Raw genomic sequence first — 19,888 nt, 5'->3', positions numbered from 1 at the left:
CCTCAGCCTCTGTTTCTTCATTCTCGACTGGAAGACCCTGTGCTCCTGGCTGTACCTTTCCCTTGGGAATGTGAAGAGTGAAGGGGGGAAGAAAGAAGGAACTCCTACTTTTGAAAGTGACCCACATCTGGATGCAGGCATACTTACTTCAGGAAGTGTGGCCAACTGCAGGGTCAGAGGGGTCGCGGCCGGCAGTCACGGCATCCTCGAGCACCGGCCTGCGGTTTCAGGGGCACCGTGTCCGGCCGCAGTGCGTGTGCTGACAGGTGTCGTCACTGTACCTTGTCAGACCCAGGTTAACTTGTCCCATTTCTTCACACTAGGATACTGTGAGAACCTGCTTAAAAGAAACCTGGTTACAGTTTACTCCACAGATCATTTTCCTAAAGGTGAATTGTATTGTTTTTCTTCCTGTTTAACAATTTAGACACAGGCGGGACGGGGTAGTGGCTGGAGCTGCTCCTGGGTTGGCATAAAGTTGTTATTTATTTTCTGCATTTAAACATACAACTTAAATGTGGAAGAGAAAGAAAGAAGAAAAGCTGTCCTCTGTCGTCTGCAAGGGAACACTGACTGCGTTCGGCTCACAGGATCCCCTCCCTGGGTCCTCGGGGCCGTCCCACGTTGGTGCGGTACCTGTAAGCCAGGCGATTTTCCGAGCCCCTTGCGGAGAAGGGCTCATCCTCATGCACTGTGAGAGGTGTGCACCGATGTTGGCCCATTTCACAAATGAAGAAATAAGGCAAAGACAGGCTGAGCAATCTGAGGATGACCATATGGCCAGTGGCTGTCAGGGCCTGCATCAGACCCGGGCAGGTCGACTGTGCAGCCCGCTCGCCTGTGCCTCCTGCTCCAGGGGTTCTCGGCCCTGGTGGCCCATTCGGATCATCTGGGGGCTTGTGGAGAGGCCAGAGGAGACAGACTCACATCGTACCTGGCCCTGCTGCAGGGCCATCAAATCTTCCCTCTTCTGCCGTGTCCAAGGTTTTCTACTTCCCCTCACCGGAGGACATTTTTTCATTGCTTGTAGAGAGAGAGGAGGGGAGAGAGAGGGAGCGAGGGAGGGAGGGGGAGAGAGACAGACAGACAGACATCAGTTGGTTGCCTGCTTACGATCCTGACCAGGGATTGAATTTACAACCTAGGTATGTGTCCTGACTTGGAATCGAACCTGCAGCCTTTTTGGTGAACAGAACGATGCTCCAACCCACTGAGCCACCTACCTGGCCAGGGCCTCAACATTTTCTGTCCCTTTTGCAACTTACTACTTATGCCGAGATATCTTGATTCTCTCAAACGCTGGGGAAATGTTTCCTTTGTAGGACTGCAGCATTAGCCGTGGACAGTGTGAGGAGGAAACGCCCGTGTCTTTTCCAAAGGGCGGGGCTGCTTGGAGAAGACGGTGGCGGATGTTGAGCGTCCCAGCAGCCCCGACCTCCCCTGGGGAGGCACCTATTTCTGGCCTCTGAGTCTGAGAGCAGAGACGTTGTAGCTCAGATTGCCTTGGAGGTTCTGGTGCACCGTGTGAGCACTTAGGAATATATAGTGTTGTTTTAGACACGGTCCTCAGTGTCTTTGCTTCGATTCTACACTAAGCTCTTAACCTTCTTTGTTTTTATCTCATTTTTATGGAAAAGTTCAAATGTCTGGGTTTTTAAAGACATAATGTAAACAGAATGTGGCTTAACTTTTAAAATTATTCACTGTAGAGAAAAACCTGGAGCTATAAAAGTTAATCAAATTTGGTAGTACACAGATTTCATCAAAACCTGAATTTTATAAGCTTTGAAACTTTGACTTTTAAAAAACATTTGAGTTTGTCTTTACCGTCCTTCACACGCACGCACAAATTCTTTCAGTCCTCGGGGCGGGGGTGGGAGTGGTGCAGAGGGCCTCCCAGATGCCCCCAGGCCTCCCTGCTGGCTGCCCCATCTGAAAGAAACTTCTGGGTCATGCGGTGATAAGCAGAATTCAGAACACGTCTCTGGTTAGTGCGTGTGGAGTGAAGAGTGAGAGTCGCCCCAGAATGCCACTTGGGTTACCATGTGGTGATGGGTCTCCGTGTTAAGGGGCAGCAAGCGGTGTGTTCAGTTTCCCAGTGAAAACAGTGACTTACAGCTGTGAGGGCACGCTTCTCGTTGTAATTAAACACTCGTCTTCGCTCTTTCTTCTTCTGCTCACACTCAGATAACCTACAAACACCGTTTGGGTTCCGTGTGTTTCACTTTCTTTTCTCGCTAGAAGTGTTCAGTCGGTGTGTTCTCTGAGCAAATCCTTTCCAGCAAAATACTGAACTTTCTGTGCACACAAATTCTAGCCAATTAAACGTGGGTTTGATTAATTTATCACAACAATTGCCACCTCGGGTTAAAACAGTTCTACTCTGTGGAAAGTTCCTTCTGTTCAAAAGAGGGTCCTTATTTCTAAGAGCAGAGCTCTGATTTTAATTAAATAAAGAGCATTTTATACACTTTTTTTTTCCTAAAGCTTAAGATTAATTTCTATGGTTACTAGGGGTATAAATCTCCAGATTGCTTTAAAACAAAGATTTTTGTTCAGGAGAGAGTTGACAGCTCCCTTTAAGAGAAGCTATTACTTAATTTTACTTTCCTAAGTTTAAACACATAAAAATATTTGTAATGATACCCCAAAGGCATCATAAAAATGTAAAATAATTGTACTCTAAAATATCTAAAATTACAGGAAATAGACCTCATTTTGAAAAATGAACTGGGATTCGTGGCTGGGGAACTGGGTGACATACTTCAGAACCAGCATCTCTTGTCAGGAGACTTTGTTTTAAATAGTAAAAAAAATCTTTTCTGTTGCCAATCATGCAGACTTTAAAATGTGTTCCCTCTGTTCGGAAATGTTTCTTTATAGTTTTATGGACTTGAACGCGTAGCACGGAGCGGGCGGCTTCGATCCCCTCGAGGGACAGATGTCTGTCTCGGACTCGGTGGCGTCCCCGGGCTTGTGGATTAACTGCATCACAGTCGCCCTTTGGGCTGTTTTCAGTCATTATTTTAAAAGCGTTCAGCCCAGTTTTCTAAGCGGCTTTGAACAAGGGTAGCATGAATAGTTTCCAGTGTTTCACTTAGTCGAAGTACACTTCCTCTTTTAGGAGATACTGTTAACTGGGAAATTGTCCCTGGGTTAAAGGTTTGTCGTATTTTAATCAGTGTGGTGTGATTATTTTAATGGTGTGAAGTCTGTATTAGAGATGCTTAAAGGGACAGACCCCCACTTTTTAAGTAAATGAAAAAGTGCTCATCCTCTTACTGCTTTAGTTTTGTTACATCAATTCTTTTGCTGTTTTCATTCACTAAAATTTTAATGAGGTCTCATATGGTAAAACACCTTGGTTTTATTAGGAAAGTGAAATTAGATTCGTAAGCTCTTCGGACTACACTTCTGAAAAAACGGCATCTCCTGTGCAGTGTGAGTGCTGCTGAGACCGGGTTTGCTTACAGTTTAAAGCGTGCCTTGTCCAGGAACGCGCTGCATCAAGTGAGTTTATATTTGGAGAGCAAAAGGAGGGGAAGAGAAGTGCTCTCGCTCCTTTTCCTCTGAGACGAGAAAACTCAGCTGAATGCAGATAGTGGGGGTGCTGTAGCTGAGTGTTTGGGCGTCAGAAGTAAACACTGCTTATTGCAAATGTACATTTGGACCAATTTACTTTTATCTTTCAAGCGAAACATTTCCCACAGTTTTTGTGGGTTTTTATTTAAGTTTGGAAAACTTTGGAAGTTTGTGTGAAAGTATAAATAAGTTTGGGAAAGTCATGATTAGGGTTTGATAATAAACATGCAAAAGCAAATTGGGAGACTCTATTAAAGTCAGATGTAACATTTAATAATGTTTTCCCCAAAACGCGTTTCCAAGGGAAGAAGGGTGATTTATGTGGCTCCGGAACAAAGACTCCGGCCTACTTGAAAGGAAGGGCTGCGTAGGAATTCTTCAACACGGGGGCTCGTGTTTTGGAGAGGGCCTCAGCGACCGTCACGGGGGGCCCCCGGAGACACCCCTTTCCCAGTGTGGGCACGGAGGCTGCGTGTGTTTATAGATTCGGTTTGAGAGACAGAATACATGCTTGGTTGCCAGGAAAATTTCAACTCTTTTTATAAAATGAGCATTCCACTTTAGCATATAGGGAAACCCTTACTTTTGCAAGGAGGGAAAAGATTGTCGTTGGTTCAAATAAAGTGTAAATAAAAATACATTTTAAAAGCCTTCACCTAAAATTGGTTTTAACTCTCATTGTTATAACCTTAACCTCACAACTGCAAATCAGCACTTTATTTTTAGTTGCTTGTACCCCAGTTCTTGGGGAAACTTGTCGACTTTTTACCATAATAATACTGTAAGTACAGGAAGCCATTTCCTAGTGGCTACATATGGGCACTTTTGAAGCAACAGCCGTGCCAGCATTCGACTAGGTGCTGGCTAGTCACTTCTCGAGTTTGGAAGGCGTTCTGGGCGTTGTCAAGTCTGAATGTCCTTTCTTTGGGACGCTGTTACGTTGTCCCTTAAAAGTGTGTGTGTGGGGGGGGACAGTCAGTATAGCATTTCGACGACACTTTTATTGCTTACAAATTGATAGGCAATTTTAACTGAAATTTGTTGCTGTGATAAGAATGGAAATTTTTATTTGTGCTGTGTTTAAAAGGTTTTACCTAATTATCTGAAAAACCGTTAAGGGCTTTAACTTGTATATACTGGTGCAGCTTTTGAAGCTTTAAAAGTGAGTTCTGGATATTAAATTCAAATACAGGACTTAAAATTTTTGTGTCTTAGTAAAACAGTAAATCTTAAAAGTAGGATGAAAATGTACACTTTGGTTCTTCAAAATCCAGATGCGTGATATGCAGCTCAGGGTCTCACTGTTGTTTTTCTGGTTGTTTTTACACGTAGGTTTTTCTCCACCGTTACCCTAGGAGTGATTAGTTTATGCTGTTTTGAACACTTCACCAAGAATGAATTTTCATCAGACTAGCCTGTCCCCATTTTATGAAACTTATCGGTAGCAATTTGGCGCAGTTTTCTTTCAGTCTTAGAAACCACCATTTTTTTCATTTTTTCAAGCCGAGACGCTGTTAGAATTTTTTGTAACTTATTTCTTAGAGTAACATTTCTGCCCTTTTTTTTTTTGCTTGTGTGCGGAAGCACTTTAAGTTCCACACCCCGTTTACCCCGAAGAACACCACGATGGGGGGGGGAGATCTGGTTTCGGACGGAGCACAGGGAACGATGAACCAAGGCGCTGGATTTCGCTTGGAATTTGGACGTTTGTGTGACTGGTCCGGGCCGGCCGCTCTGCTCTGTATCCCCCCCACCCCCCTTCACTGCTCTGAGATGCCCATGGGAGGGTCCGAATCTCGCACCCAGCCCTCTTCCTCGGAGCCTTGTGACAAAATGCACATCGACTCCTCTGCTTTTGTTTCTACTGACAGAGGAGAAATATGTTCCAATAGAGCAAAGCACTTAAACTTCGGGGGTTCAGATGTTACCAAGCAGCGTTTTCTGTTGGGTGTAAATTATTGGCATCTCCCAAGAAGTATGAGAATTGAGTGTGCGCTCCGCCGTGGTCGAGCTCACTCCCTCTCTGCTGATAGGAAGCAGAGACTGGACCCGGTGACAGTTCTGATGATGAGATTAGCGGTAGCCAGGCTGACTGTCTCCTGGCTTTTAGAGAACCTTATAAGCTCAGGCCACCCCCTCCCCTTGTTTAGATATTACTTGCTCTTTTGAGTCTCAGATTACAGGAGCAATTGATCTGCATGACCTATCTTAAGAACTTTAACTTTGCAGTGGAAACTTAAACCAAATGTATATCCTCAAGAGACAAATCATCTTAAAACCAGGCTGTTGTCATTTTGATGTACTGTACTGGTCCCTGAGGAACGAGGTGGTGGAGAGCACCACCTGGTGGACAGGAGCCGCCCCTGCATGGTGGGTAGAGATTCAGAGCACCAGTCTGCCTTGATGGCCCCGTGGCTTGCAAATGTTGAGGCTCCATGTTGTTCTCAGCTCGCAGTTTCTACCCAGGCTGGGAGCAGTGATGTGCCCGTTTTGTCTGGTCTTCTCACTGCTGTAGGGGTGGGTGCGGGTCGTTGCCAGCTTCCCTTTTCTCCTTAGAGTTGATCTTACGATTCGAATAAAAAGTGCATGTTTGGAAAGCGTCTGGAGGGCAGCCTCAGTCTTTGGGGACTGCATGTTTTCGAGCCGCCGGCTGCGGGTCATGGAGAGTCAGCGACAGGTGTGTGTTACGGAGACTCGTGTCTGTTTTGTGCCCTGGAACACGTGCAGAATGGTGCGAGAAAGTCCCACACTTAAAAAATATCTTTCCTGCATCGTCATCACCAGTTGTAGGTGTGGCTGTTCCTTCATCTTTGCTTTATACGGACAAATTCTTGATAAAATGTATCCCTCATTCACCGGTCATTCGTTGAGCTAGGAACCTTGCCGGGCTTTGGGAATCCAGAATGAACATGACACAGTTCTTTTTGGACTACAGTTTTTAAGTCAGTTCTCCACAAAAGAGAGTGAACAGGTTCCTGCGATGTGGCGTGTACTGCAGTGGAGAGTAAGTGTGTGTATTTACTCGGTGTTTTCTGCCGCAGATTAGAAGGATGGGGAAGACAGCTGGCAGGTGCTCTTATAGGAGCTGGTGAGTAGCACTGAGGACGGCTTTGCTCTCGCGTTGGTGCGTGGGGAGTCACAGGAGGCCGCGTGGGGGCTCTTCTTTGGCTTGGTTTTCAGCTCAACTTGTATCCTCCACGAGCCCAGGCCCTGGAGTCTGTTTCAGAGTGTGCACCTTGGCTTTCAACCTGCCAGCTGTGCGACTTTGGGCAAGTCACCTAATGGTTCTGTGCCTCAGCGTCCTCAGCTGTTCTCTCATCTGTCGTGAGAGTAATGAGATGATCTGTCCTGCAGGCTTCATACAGTGCACTGACTATTGACGGTGATGGTGAGGGTCATCATCTCTCCCCCCTTTTCTTTGTGCTGTAAGGCAAATGTGAGAGTGATTGTCACAGTGCACTCAGTCCTCCCCACACCTGCAGGCCCCTCCACCAGTCCCTGCTGGGACTGGTCAGCATCACTCATCTCTGTGTCCACAGGTGGCATGGACGGGGAGCTGGCAACCGTCTCCAGTGCTGGGCTGGAAGTGCTTCCCTACACACGTGAAGTTGGGGTGTCTGCTTATTGGACCATGTCTTCGAGCAGAGGTCCTTAACCCGAGCTCCAGGGGGCGCAGCATCTCTGAAGCTACGGGGGCGGGCAGAAGGGCTGTGCGTCTGTGGGATGTTCATTTTCTGCCGGGAAGAGGGCAGGCACGTGGCTTTTGCCAGAGTCCCAGAGGCCTCGGCCCGCAGAGCGGTCTTCAGGTGTTCACAGTTCTTTCTGGGAGACCGCTCCAGGGGCTAGAGACCTAACCCCTCCTAGAAATGAAACCCAGACTTGAATTTTACACTATTTGTTTTGTATGATAAATAATTTTGAGGATAGAGTTAAGATTTTAATTTGAGGGGCTCAAATAGAAATGGAATGTTTCTTCTTCCTCCTCCTCGTGTCAACGTTCTGAAGAATCGTAAGAGCAAGGAGAAGTCAGCTGTGTAGGCTCTAGAGTAGACCTCCTGATTCAAGTTCAGCTCTACCACTTACTAGCAAGACCGTGAGCAAGTGATTTAGCACCCCTGCCCGTAAGGGGGAGCAGTAATGGTACCTGCCTCCTAAGGCCCTGGTGACCAGACGTGGGGCGACCTGGACAAAGCCCATGTAGCTCCTCTCGGCACACGTTTCGTGCTGTGTGCAATGTGCCGGCATCGAACAGCGTGTGCAGCGCAGTTGTGTTGCATGCTCACCTAACAACGCCTATAGCAAGCACAAGCGAGCTGCCTGTCATGCCTTATCTTTTATCGTCTGGCCCGCCCACACCTTACTGATGGGAGGACAGGTGTAAATCTAATTTCTTCTGATCAGACTTCCCGGGGTTCTAAACCTCCTTAACAACCTCCTTAACAAATGAGGATCCCATTCATGAGTCCTTTGGCTCATGCTGGAAACTTGAGAAAGCATGAAAGGAAGGAACAGAAACCTGCATGGTTTGGTCGGAGGGGGCTTTTAAGTTGCTGGCACACCAGCAAGTGATCTGGGAATTTCTGAGTCAGAAGACCCTCTTGCCCAGCAGGTGAGGGTGGAGGCCCTGGGCAGGGCTGCCGGGGTCCTGAAATTGGTTGTTTCCCTGGGACCTCTTCTGCCTGTGGTCCGGCATCTAGGAGGCTCTCCCCTCATGGCTCCTGAGCTCAGACCAGCCGCTCCTTCTGATGCAGCGCTGAAGGAACGTGCGCTGTCCCAGCTCTGGGGGAGAGGAGCCAGCCGCTTTGAAACAGGAGCTCACTGGAGCCCTGAGGGGCCTCTGTCCTCGACCTGGGGACCGTGTGTGCTTTCTCCACACGCACTCCAGTTAGGGCTGATGGGAGGTGCGGCCCTGCTTTGCAGGTGGGCCCAAGTGCAGCAGGAGGGACCGCAGGACACACAGCAGGGCACTTGTCCAAGGCCGGCTCTTTCTCGGAGCTGGCTGTGCCCCAGCCTGGAGCCCACCTCAGGCTGCCTTTGTCACCCCCGCCTTTGCCCCGTGCCTGCACCTGCCTTTGCCCCTGGTCTCGGCCGTGTGGGGGCCTCCCATTCCCATCCGGGCGGTTAAAGTGGGCTCCGCAGCCGCCACTGCAGGCAAACGGTGCTGTGTCACCAACCCACTGGGGAACCTTGGGCAACGAGTGTAACCTCTCTCTGGGCCCCCGTTTTCTCCTCTTTCACGAGGGGTAGTTACAGTGCCAACCTCACGGGGCTGCTGCAAGCGCACATTAGCTAAGTGTGTAAAGCCCCGAGACTAGCGTCTGGCATGTAGTAAGCACTCGGTACATGTTAGCTGCTGGTGTTGCCACCGCCTGTTCTCCTGTCTGGCTGCACGTGCGCCAGACCCAGTGTTTCCTCTCTGACTCCACAGCTTCCCTCCTCTCGTCCTCTGAGCTGCGGTTCTGCGCGTGACCTTCCAGGCCCAGGTCCCCACGCCTCCCTTTCCACCTGCTGGCCCACAGCAGTCCACAGCCCAGGCTAACCTTGCTTCAAGGGTGAAACCCAAACAGTGACAAGGAGGAAGTGGAAGAAAACTGAGACTTCCTGAGCACCTGCCGTGGCCCAGACAGTGTTTCACGGACGAGTGGTGGTCACCCGCAGGGTTAGTTTCAAGTTGAAATATGGGAGGTTAAAGCCCAAAGGAGTGCAGTAACTTGCACGAGGCCATGTGACTAGTAAGTGATGGGGCTGGGATGTGAACCCAGGTCTGTGTGACGCTGTAGTCCATGCCTGAGTTACCAAGACTGGGAAGATGGCAACACCCTGTGTGCACGCTGTGCACACGCCCTGTGCGCACGCCCTGCACTCAGCTGCCAGACCAGACCGGGTTTGGACTGGGTTTGAGAGCAGTGCGAAGCCGTGTTAGGTCCTTAGGTTAGAGCTCCCCTTTCACTCGCCCTGCTCCCTTCCTCCCTTTCTCTTCATTACCTTCTTTGTTACTGTGCCCGGTCGTACTGGGCCTCACTTACTTGTCAGGGAACAGACAGAAGGAAGGCTTCGAGCACACAGAAAGCAGTGCCGATTAGCCAGCGCGGGTTTGGGAAGCACAGCCATGCCCGCCAGGCTCCGCGTGAACCTCCGGTCGGGGTGCTAGGCAGATGGGCGAGGAGATCTGACTGATGGAGGCAGTTCGAGGTCCCTCCACGACACTCCGGTGGAGGGAGCGTTGTGAAAGTGGACCGAATATTGGGGCCCTTGGGGCATCTGTGAGCTGGTTGACCACAGGGAGGTTCTGTATCTCCGCGCTGCTTTTTCAGCCCTGTTTTTACCCATTTTTTAATTGATGATTTTAGTTTCAGATGCTTTCAGTGGCAGAACGATCAGAATGGCCAGTGATAAGAAGCCAGGGGGAGAAATAAACGCCGTGAAACAGCGGCAGCTGCTGTTGCAGAAGTAGTTTTCACTGATGTTAAGTCCCCTTGATGCGGGGATGTGCAGGCCAGTGTGCTCGCAGGTGACAGGCTAGAAGCCTGAGGCAGAAGCCAGGGCGGTGGTGGTCCTGCTGGTGCCCGGGGCGCCCAGTCCTTCCCCGGCCAATTTGACGCGTGAGGCCTGTGAGTTGCTGCAGTCAGCGGAGGGCAAAGAGTTCTCGAGAGGCCTGGGGGCGATCAGGTTGGAGGAGAGAGGACTCAGATGGGGGACGTAGTAGTGACGATGAGGGAGACGAGGGACTGAGGGACAAGGACCGTGTGAACAGATGGCTGATCTGGAGGAGGCAGGCCCCCCGTGTGGACAGACAGGGATGCGTCTTCCAGGCCCTCACTGCCCTTCACGCTACAGGAGGGAGGTGCTCGCTGCACACTCGGGGTGTCGTCCGGCCTGCGCAAGGGCCGGGCTGTGGAGCCGTCCCGGTGCCGGCAGCTCGGGGAGCTGCAAGAGTGGGCGTCAGAGTGTTTGATTGGGTGGAAGCTGAGTGTGCCCGTGGTGACACAGAAAGAGCGAGGGGCCCGGGAGGGGGGCGTGAGGACGTGCCAGGCCCCCGCTGTCTCTTGCAGTTGAACGGGCCTCGGCCTCTTTTAGAAGAGAAGCCACCTTGAGCTTCATGGGTCATTAAGCACCATAGGATGCAAACAACTTTAAAAACATTAAGTCATGAGCTTTCATTGTGTCAACACTAAAAACATAACATTTTACTTTTTTTTAATTTCTCAGTTTCTTAAAAGGGGATGGGGCTTCACAGTAGGAAGGAGCAGACTTTTCAGGTTGTTAGAAAGTGAATTGCCAATGTCAGAAATTAGACCACCAAGTTCACCCCAACTAGTGTCCATTGCCCGTGCGCCCTGTCGGACCAGCCTCGTCTGTGGTCAGGACTCGGAAGGCAACGTCCAGTCTCTCTCAAACGGGCACGCATGGCCGTCTCTCTCTTTTGAAAAGCCCTGTACCCAGGCCGATGAGGCTCGGTTGTGTCCTCCTGTGCACTCAAGGGTCAGCAGTTCAGTTCCCACGCAGGGTGCAGGTCTGGGCTGCCCTGGTCCCCAGCCAGGGCACGTGCAGGAGGCAGCTCGTAGAGGTTTCTCTCTGTCCCCCCTCCTTTCCCTCTCTCTCAAATTAATTTTACAAAAAGACACACATGCATAGTTCTGGAAACTACAGTAAGGTTCACATTGGTTCTGAACAGGTTATTTAACTACTAAACACAGTTTTTCATAGATCAAGGCCACCTTGTGTTTTATTCTAAGAAGATTTCAAGACTGATGGGATAGAGCAGTTTATATATTCAATATTATACTGAATATTCAGTGTTGTAATATATACATAAAAATGTATATGAGTATGTACTCTATTATATGTTCTATATATAGTGTACATGTACAATGTGTATATATATATTCGATGTATTCTATGTATGCTTACATGTATGTGAATATGCGATATTACACTGAATACATGGTCAGTGTTATATGCACATACAAATATTCTACTTACACATGTAATACTATTTATATACATATACATGTACTACTTATATACATATATAATGTATCTAACATTTTCATTCAACTAGCAGACAGCATGCTCCCAGGAAGGCTTGGTGCAGAGCAAGTAGGCCATGAACCCAGAATGGTGGACCTTGAACCCTCCTGGGGCCCGGCACGTGGAAGTGGAAGTGGCCAAGGAGAAGGAAGGCCTTCCTGGCAGAGAGAGGGGTGGCTCTGTGGTGGGCGGGCCAGCTCCTTGGGCAGACAGTTAATGGGGTGAGTGGACAGGCCCCAGTTTGCTTTGTGGGGTGGGAGAGAGAAGGAGGAGCCTGAAGTGAGAGCGCTTTCTCTCCCTGGGGGTGGGGGCAGGAGGGACTGAGGGGGGCAGGGGGTGAGTGGGAGTGCTTTGGGGCCTGTTGCTTTGGAGGGGACAGTGGGATCCACTCGTGTGGACCTGGAGGGCGAGAGAGGGCTGGCCGGGCCTTTTCGGTAGACAGTAAAGGAAGCTGTGGGTGGGCATGAGACTGTACCTGAGTGTCAGAGGTCAGGGGAAGCAGAGGAGGGGATGATGACAGTGAAGAGGAGCTGTCAGTCATTGAGAGGAGAGCCTGGAGGGTAGGCGTCCTGGGAGCCAGTGGGGGGCAGCGCTTCCAGAGGGGCAGGGGGCACTTGCATGAGAACTGGGAAGGAGTGGCCCAGGCTCCCACTGTGACTGTCACCCTCTGGCACCTGCAGCCACCGGAGGGTAGCACTGTGCAGTGGAAGTTATGGGGGAAGGGTAGGAGACGCCTGCCCATGGTGCATGGGCATGGCCCCTGAACAGGTTCGCTGCTGTGCCCCAGCCCAGTGCAGGGTCCAAAGCGCTGGGCTTCTGCGTGGGTGACTCGGCACTGGGGAGCTTCTCCAACACAGGGACGGGACACAGACAGCCCCCACTGTGACGCCAGCAGGTCGCCATGCTCCACAGGTGAGCTGGTTCTGAACGTTTAGCTGGAACCAGTGTGGGTGCAGTTTTCAATTATGACTGAAGGCAGTGGATTCAGGACTCAGTGGATGGGCCTCCCAATTAGAGTTGGGAACAGGTCACTGCAGAAAACTGTTAGCTGGTCGGTAGTGGGCAAACACCCGCACGGCAGTGGTGGTTCTGGCTATGCTGCCGGTGGCACAGTGAGCGGTGTGCACTGATGGGATGAAAGAAACGATCATTTTGTGCTACAGTGAACTTTTTACAATACGCCAGGAGGACCCGCTGGAGTCTCTTTAATCTTGAACAATGGTTGTTTCTTACAGAGGCAAATTATGCAAATCGGTACTCAGTGTTTCCTAATCAGCCAGGCCTTTGTTGCCAGTGTTCTGAGTGCGGGCTGAGTTCTTGCCATCCTGGAGGGGGGGGGGGGGCAGTGGGAGGCTGGTGAGTCAGGCGCCCGCTGGGCTCCGCAGAGGACTCAGCTGCTGCTTTGAACCTCCCCGCAGCCCCAACGCCAGTCGTCCTGTGCGAAGAGCCCCACCGCTTACACCAGGGTTTTTGCTCTGCACTCCCCTTCCTTTGGGCCGTTTGCAGAACGCCCACAGGGAGCAGCTGGGCAGGACGGCCTGTGGGTGACACAGGTGAGCAGGGCTGGGCCCGCACATGGGACAGCAGGCAGCAGGCAGCAGCCAGGCTCCCCCAGCCCCTTGGTGACCCTTCCTGGGCTCATCCAGGTGCACGTGTGCATTTTAAACAATGTCACTTCAGCTCCTGCTGTGCACGACAGTTAACCTTTAATAGTCCTTTGATTCTAGATCAAAGACAAAGAACCAGAGAAGGTTAAAAGCCCTTGGGAAAAACGGTGCTATTTTTGAGCTCCTGTAACTGCTACCACTGCAGTCCTTGTGCTGCCCTCTAGTGGATAATGAATGGACAGCATGTAGCCGACTTCTGTGGGGGGTGTTCATTCTACCCGCCTGTTAATTCCTGAAGGGGAGAGGAGAGCAGTTGGTTGAGAGCATTAAACCATACTGGAGAACCTCTTCGGGCTGGGCCTGTGAGCATCTTGGCACCACATTTCAGAACCAGGTGGTAACACGCAAGAGAGTTCCTCAACCAGGCCTGCAGTGGCTGAGCAGACCCCTGGAGGCATGGCGCCCAGCAGTCAGATGAGGCGGGGGGAAGGCTCAGCTGGGACAGGGCCATGGGAGCCTGGGGCTTAAGGAATTGGACTTGATCCTGGGTGTCAGGGCACACACTTCAGGGGAGTATGGGGGGAGATTTACCTTTTTGTGTAAAAAAGTGTTCTGTCTGATTGCAAAGGTTGGGGACACCAGTCACAGGACTTCTGAGGTCCGGGAAGGTGTCAGGAATACGGCATCTCCACCCACATCTTGCTGCCCAGACAACCACGCACTCTCGGGTGGCACTTTAGACCCCTCGCTCTGTGTGTGAGCACTCCAAGTGCGCCTTTCGTGTGTTCTGTGGGAGTAGACTGCATAGGGTACAGTTCAGGCAGCCGTGGACTCCCCCACGCAAAACGTGCTCATGGGAAACCCGCCCTGTGGGAGTCCCTGGAGCCAGACCTCACCAGTGCACAGGGTGGGATGTTACGTTTTTGTTCGTTCTCTTTTAGCAAAACCTTTGCGTACAAGGACAAGTGATGCAGCAGTCCTCTCCCTGAGATCCAGCGACTGTAGGGAGGGACACACTGTGGCTGTTCCCTAATCAGTTTGCCTTTGTGGTGGGTGGTTTGTGCGGAGAATTGCAGGGTCTTGATGGTTTTAATAATTAGCTTTATTAACCTATAGCTGTTTGGTAGTGAACTCAGTTTATCTTCAGAGAAAGAAAGGTGAGTCAGATGAATACCCATAGTTTCAGAATGGAGTTTAAGTAAATGGTATGGTTAACAGCAGCTTCCTGAAGGAGCCAGGTGCTGGCTGAGCCAGTGTGGCTGGAACTCTGTGCTGTCCCAGAGCCCAACCACGCCTCTAACCGGAATAAGACGCCCTGCTTTATCCGGTGCCTCCTATCCCTCTCGGAGGGTGCTGTATGCGCTCCCAGGGAAAGCAGCTCGCAGAGAGCACGGTGCCCCGTGGGGCAGCAGCGGCATCTGGGTGGGTAGACACGTCTGCTGTTTGTTCTGGACCATTGTACAAAACGTGTCACCTCGGTGTCTTCTCACCTGTGAGATGCAATCGTAACGGGCTCTGTCTCATATGATTGTTTCCAGAAGTAAATGATGTAATGGATGCTGGCCACGTAGCTTGGTGCCCGCCGCGTAGTGTGCACTCAATACAAGTTGGCTCTTAGCTCGTGCTACTACTGTTTTGCAAAAGTAATTTTTACAGCCCTCCCTTTGTTGTAAAGCCCAGGGATATTAGGCAACTTGCTCAAAATTTCAGTTGGCAAAGCTTATGAGTTTAGGGGAGCTTATAAAAGCACCCCTTTCTCCCCAGCCCGATTTTGGAACCACCTGAAAGAGAAATGCAGGAGTCAGAATACCAAGAGGCAAATGGAAGAGCTGGCTTTAGATTCGTGGCCAGATGCGGGTGGAGCAGAGACCAGAAGAGACCGACCCTCTGTGCAGGCTGGCTGGCTGCCGAGCATGCTCACCCTTCTCCAAGTCATAGGCCAGGTGGGTTTCTCCTCTGCCTTCTGAGAAGAGTGGGCACAGTGTTGGGAGAGGCCAGGAATGTCCATCCAGCTGAAGTCCCTCCACACAAAGCCTAAGGATGGGGAGTCGGGGTCCCCTTCAGCAGTAGGTGGCGATACAGAGACTAGACCCAAAGAATCTTGGCCAGCACCCGGGTTTGTTCCCAGCGCTCGCTTGTCCACCCTGCTCTGCGCAAACCCTATGTCGTGTCTCTTGCCCAGAGCCTGCTCCTCTGCCCACACCCCACCCTGAGCTCAAGGATGGAGGGAGCTGAGCGTGAGTGCGGAAGAGAGCCCGTCCTGGCAGTTGCCTTCTCTGCACCTTTAAACCTGCAGCAGTGGTTTGCTGGTAGTGCTCAGGGTGCACGGTCACATTGGACCATCTGTCCAACCACCCTGCGCTCTTGCTCATTCGAGGGCCTTCTCTCAACGTCCCCGTGGCCCGCGGAGTCTAAGTCCAAGCCTCCCGTGTAGCAAAACACAAAGAACAGCAGCTGCCTGGGAGAAGGCAGCTTTAGCCAGGGAAACCGTTCCCTTTGGATATACGTGTGCTTTTCTACTTGTCTCTGAGGGCCTTTGAAATGAGCAGTGTGTGTGGAAATGCCCAAAAAGCCTCTCTTGCAGACCATGCTGTATCACCCGTGTCATGTTAAATCAACGGTTTGGAGCAGAGGGAAGAAATAAACATCCAACTGGAACAGAATGAGGAAACAAGAACTCAAAAAAATGGGGAAGGGCTTAGGAACCTCCAGGACATGTTTAAACGTTCCAACATCTGAATTATAGGGGTGCCAGAAGGAGAAGAGGAAGAGCAAGAAATTGAAAACTTATTTGAAAATATAATGAAGGAGAGCTCCCTGAATCTGGTAAAGAAATAGACTTCCAGGAAGCTCAGAGAGTCGCAAAGAAGTTAGACCCAAGGAGGAACACACCAAGACACATCAGAATTACGTCACCCAAGATTAAAGATAAGGAGAGAGAATCTTAAAAGCAGCAAGAGAAAAAGAGACAGTTACCTGCAAAAGAGTTCCCATCTGACTGTCAGCTGATTTCTCAAACCCTGCAGGCAAGAAGGAGCTGGAAAGAAGTATTCAAAGTCAGGAAAAGCAAGGACATACATCCAAGATTGCTCTCTCTGGCAAAGCTGTTATTTAGACCGGAAGGGCAAATGAAGTGCTTCCCAAGGTCAAGTTAAAGGAGTTCATCATTACCAAGCCCTTCATTATATGAAATGTTAAAGGGACTTATCCAAGAAAAAGAAGATGATAAAAAATATGAACAGTAAAATGACAACAAACTCACAACTATCAACAACAACCTAAAAACAAAAACTAAGCAAACAACTAGCACACAAACAGAATCACAGAAATGGAGATCACATGGAGGGTTGTCAGTGGGAGGGGGAGGAAGGGGGGAGGTACAGGGAAGGGGGAGGGTAAGAACAGTGTAGGAAATGCAGAAGCCAAAGAACTTCTATGTATGAGCCATAGACATGAAGAGGAGGGGGGTATGCAGGCGGGGGAGTGCAGGGCAGAGGGAATTAAAGGGGAGGAAATGGCACAACTATAATAGCATAATCAATAAAATATATTTTTAAAAATGAGTGAGTAGAGCAATGAATCTGGGTCAGGTGTTGCGTTAAGCTTGAACGTTCCTCTGGGGAAACTGATGGTTCAGAGGCCGCAGCTGTGGACAGCTGGTGGTTGGCAGCTTCGTCACAACGATGCAACCGCTCAAGCATCACGTCTCATGCAGTTTTTTGGTGAAACATCAAATCACCCAGGTGACTAGGCCCCCTTATGGCCCAGATTTGGTGCCCTGTGACTTTTGGCTTTTCCCAAAACTAAAATCACCTTTGAAAGGGAAGAGATTTCAGACCGTTGATGAGGTTCAGGAAAATATGGTGGGGCAGCTGATGGCAACTGGGAGAACTGCGTGAGGTCCCAAGGTGCCTACTTTGCAGGGGACTGAGGCATCACTGTCCTATGTACAGTGTTTCTTGTGTCTTGTATCTTCCTTAATAAATGTCTCTGATTTTTAATATTACATGGCTGGATACCTTCTGGACAGACCCCGTATACAATAAATAACTCAGCCTTTGAGTGACAGGCCTGCAACCTATCCCTGTTCTGCTACTTACTAGCCCATAACCTTGCATGGACTTCAGTTTCCATGGTTGTAACCCTGTGTTGCCATGTGTAACATGCACCCATGTTTCTGTGTGCATTACACATGGGATTGTTATGCCCATTATCGTACCTTTGTCTTGTAATCATTATGCCCATGTATAATGCGCATCCTTATTTTTCCCTCAAAGATTTGGGCAGAAAAGTGCTCATTATACATGCCAAAATACAGTTCACGGACATGGGGGTGGATGATGCCCAATTCTTCTGATTGCCGTGGGAGTGACCGGGGGAAATGCCAAGCAGGCTGTGCCCGACACACACGTGGCTGGTGCCCTGTGCATGGCGGCCACCGTCGGGAAAGTCAGGTGTCTGGGACAGCGCTGGATCCAGGTTCAAGAAGGAAAGCACAGCTTGACCTCGCTCACTCGGAGCCTTTCCCAGCTTCCAGCCCCCGCCCCCCAACTGGGACTGCTGGGCTGGAAAACTGCAGTTGGGACCCACCGAGACTCTGCCTGAGTCCTACATGGCCAGAGGCCTGGGGTTCGTCCAGGCCTCGCCCCCCACGTGTTCCTGAGCAAACAACTTACGCTGGTGCTGGTGCACTGTCCCCATCTGTGAAAATGGTGTGATGCGGGACTTCTCTCGTGGGGCCGCTGGAATTGCTAGATGAGATGATGCATGTGGACCTCTTGGAACACTGTCTGGTACAGTCAACTGGCAAAGAAGGTGATTTGTTTTAGGTGGCTCTGAGTCTGATCCACGGCACTTCAAGCAGAGAATCCAAGCACTCAGAGATAGAGCAGCCAGAGGTTGTAGAGGGACTCGGCTATTGGTTCAGGTGAGGGCGCTGCTGTTGGCGGCAGAAAACCCGCACTTTAAAATGGCCGGAAGTGTTGGCGAAGTACACGCTCACCTGGGAGACTTAGAAGCGCCACCCTGTGACGGATCCATTGGAAGTGCGGGCAGCACGGCGCAGGGTCCCACCATGACGGGCTCCTGCTCCGTCTGCTCTTCCCTCTCTCTGCTGTTTGAAGTAAATTCCAGGAACATCATTTCATTTGTAAACTTTTCAGTATATGTCCTTAAAAGATAAGGATTTTAAAAACAAATTAAAAATACAATCTTAATGCATACTATTATATTTCTTGATGTCATTAAGTGTTACGTGGGAGATTTTTTCAAACCAGGTGGATAATAATACTCAGCAGGCATTAAAATGACTTCAGTGTCAGGTGACACTGGACGCACTGACGTTTTCACTAGTGTGTCAGTGTTGGGGGAGCCCGTGCAGCTCAGCGTCGTGAGAGTCTGGTTTCTGCTCTGTCGGTGAGTCTCTCTCGGGGCTTTGGTTTCCCTGCACGGAGAAAAATGCCGACTTGCACAGGTTGGCAGAATTAAATGGAGTAACCCCTTAGAGTGGGGTGTGCAGGAGATGTTCTATTAAATATTGCTGCTTTCCTTTTCTTTCTCTTTTAGCTACTAGGTGCAACCTTGGGATACCTTGGTTACCTTTTTGATCCAACTCGTAGGTCAGGAGTGATCTGATCTTGAAGCCTTTTCTGTCCCCTCCCCCCTTCCTTTTCCCCCACCTTTCTCCTTTTTAACATTCGGACGCTGCTGGAGGTGGAGACGCAGCAGTGAGCAGGACAGGGATCCTGACTGCAGGGAGCTGAATCGAAGAGGCGCAGGAGCGTAGATGGATGCTCCCAGTGCAGTGTGGGAACAGCTGGCAGGTATCCGTAAAATACTAAGGGAGGTGTTAGGGAGGGCTTCATGGAGCAGATGTTTAAGCAGAGCCTGAAAGGGTGTGTAGGGGCTCTTTGGGTGGCATGGGGTTGGGGTACAGGAAGAAAGCAGTTCCAGGCAGAGAGCGAGCAGTCACCAAGGCTTGGAGCTCTCAGAAGAGTCCCTCAGCTGCCCAAGCCTGTGGCGTGCCCCCTCACACGGCTCGGTCCCCGGAGCACTCCCTGACGTTTGCCCTTGCACCAACCTGGCCCCAGACGCTTTCCCAGTGACCCCTTCCTTCCAGGACCCTCTCCCTACCCTACTGCCACCCCGCCCCACCCTCGTGTCCTTCGATGATCTCAAGACTAAGAAACTACAGCTGGTTTTACATGTTTATGGGGCAAATGCTCTTTTGTTTTACTCTGATTTTCTTGCCACACTTGATACTTGGAATGATGGCCTTTCTCCTTTGTGTGTGTGTAAAATTTTTATATTTAAAATTAGCCAGCTGGACTCAGTTTAGATGATCCAAGTTTGTTGGCAATACCCAAAGCATCCCAGTTGAGAGCCAGCTGAACAGGGGCCTTCTCCCCATCAGGACTGATCAAGGTGTTGTTGACCTTGGCCACATCAATGTCATACAGCTTCTTCACAGCCTGTTTGATCTGGTGCTGGTTGGCCTTGACGGCCAGTGAACTCCGTGTGTGGTGGTCTTCTGTCTTCTTCAAGGCTCACTCACTAGCCGGGGGAAACGTGGTAATGGCAGAGTGGTCAAGCTCGTGTCTCCTGGGGGCGCTCTTCCAAGGATACCTAGGCTGCCTTCGGAGCTGCCGTGTCCTAGGCCTCCCCCGGAA

The 19,888-nt window shown here is 50.4% G+C and overlaps 1 protein-coding gene and 1 long non-coding RNA gene across 2 annotated transcripts in view; both read left to right on the top strand.

Annotated features, from left to right (window-relative positions):
* STX18 (syntaxin 18) overlaps positions 1–19,888 on the top strand; it is a 100,863-nt gene that overhangs the window by 38,041 nt on the left and 42,934 nt on the right. The window lies entirely within an intron of this gene.
* LOC118986957 (uncharacterized) lies at positions 1,175–19,720 on the top strand. The gene is made up of 3 exons (XR_005066488.1): positions 1,175–1,185; positions 5,222–5,226; positions 19,644–19,720. It is a non-coding gene; the product is annotated as an uncharacterized LOC118986957 (long non-coding RNA).

Source organism: Sturnira hondurensis, unplaced genomic scaffold (genome assembly GCF_014824575.4).
Source record: "Sturnira hondurensis isolate 20B ecotype Veracruz unplaced genomic scaffold, ASM1482457v3 Scaffold0000780, whole genome shotgun sequence".
NCBI lineage: Eukaryota > Metazoa > Chordata > Mammalia > Chiroptera > Phyllostomidae > Sturnira > Sturnira hondurensis.
This window is presented reverse-complemented; position numbering and strand designations above follow the sequence as displayed.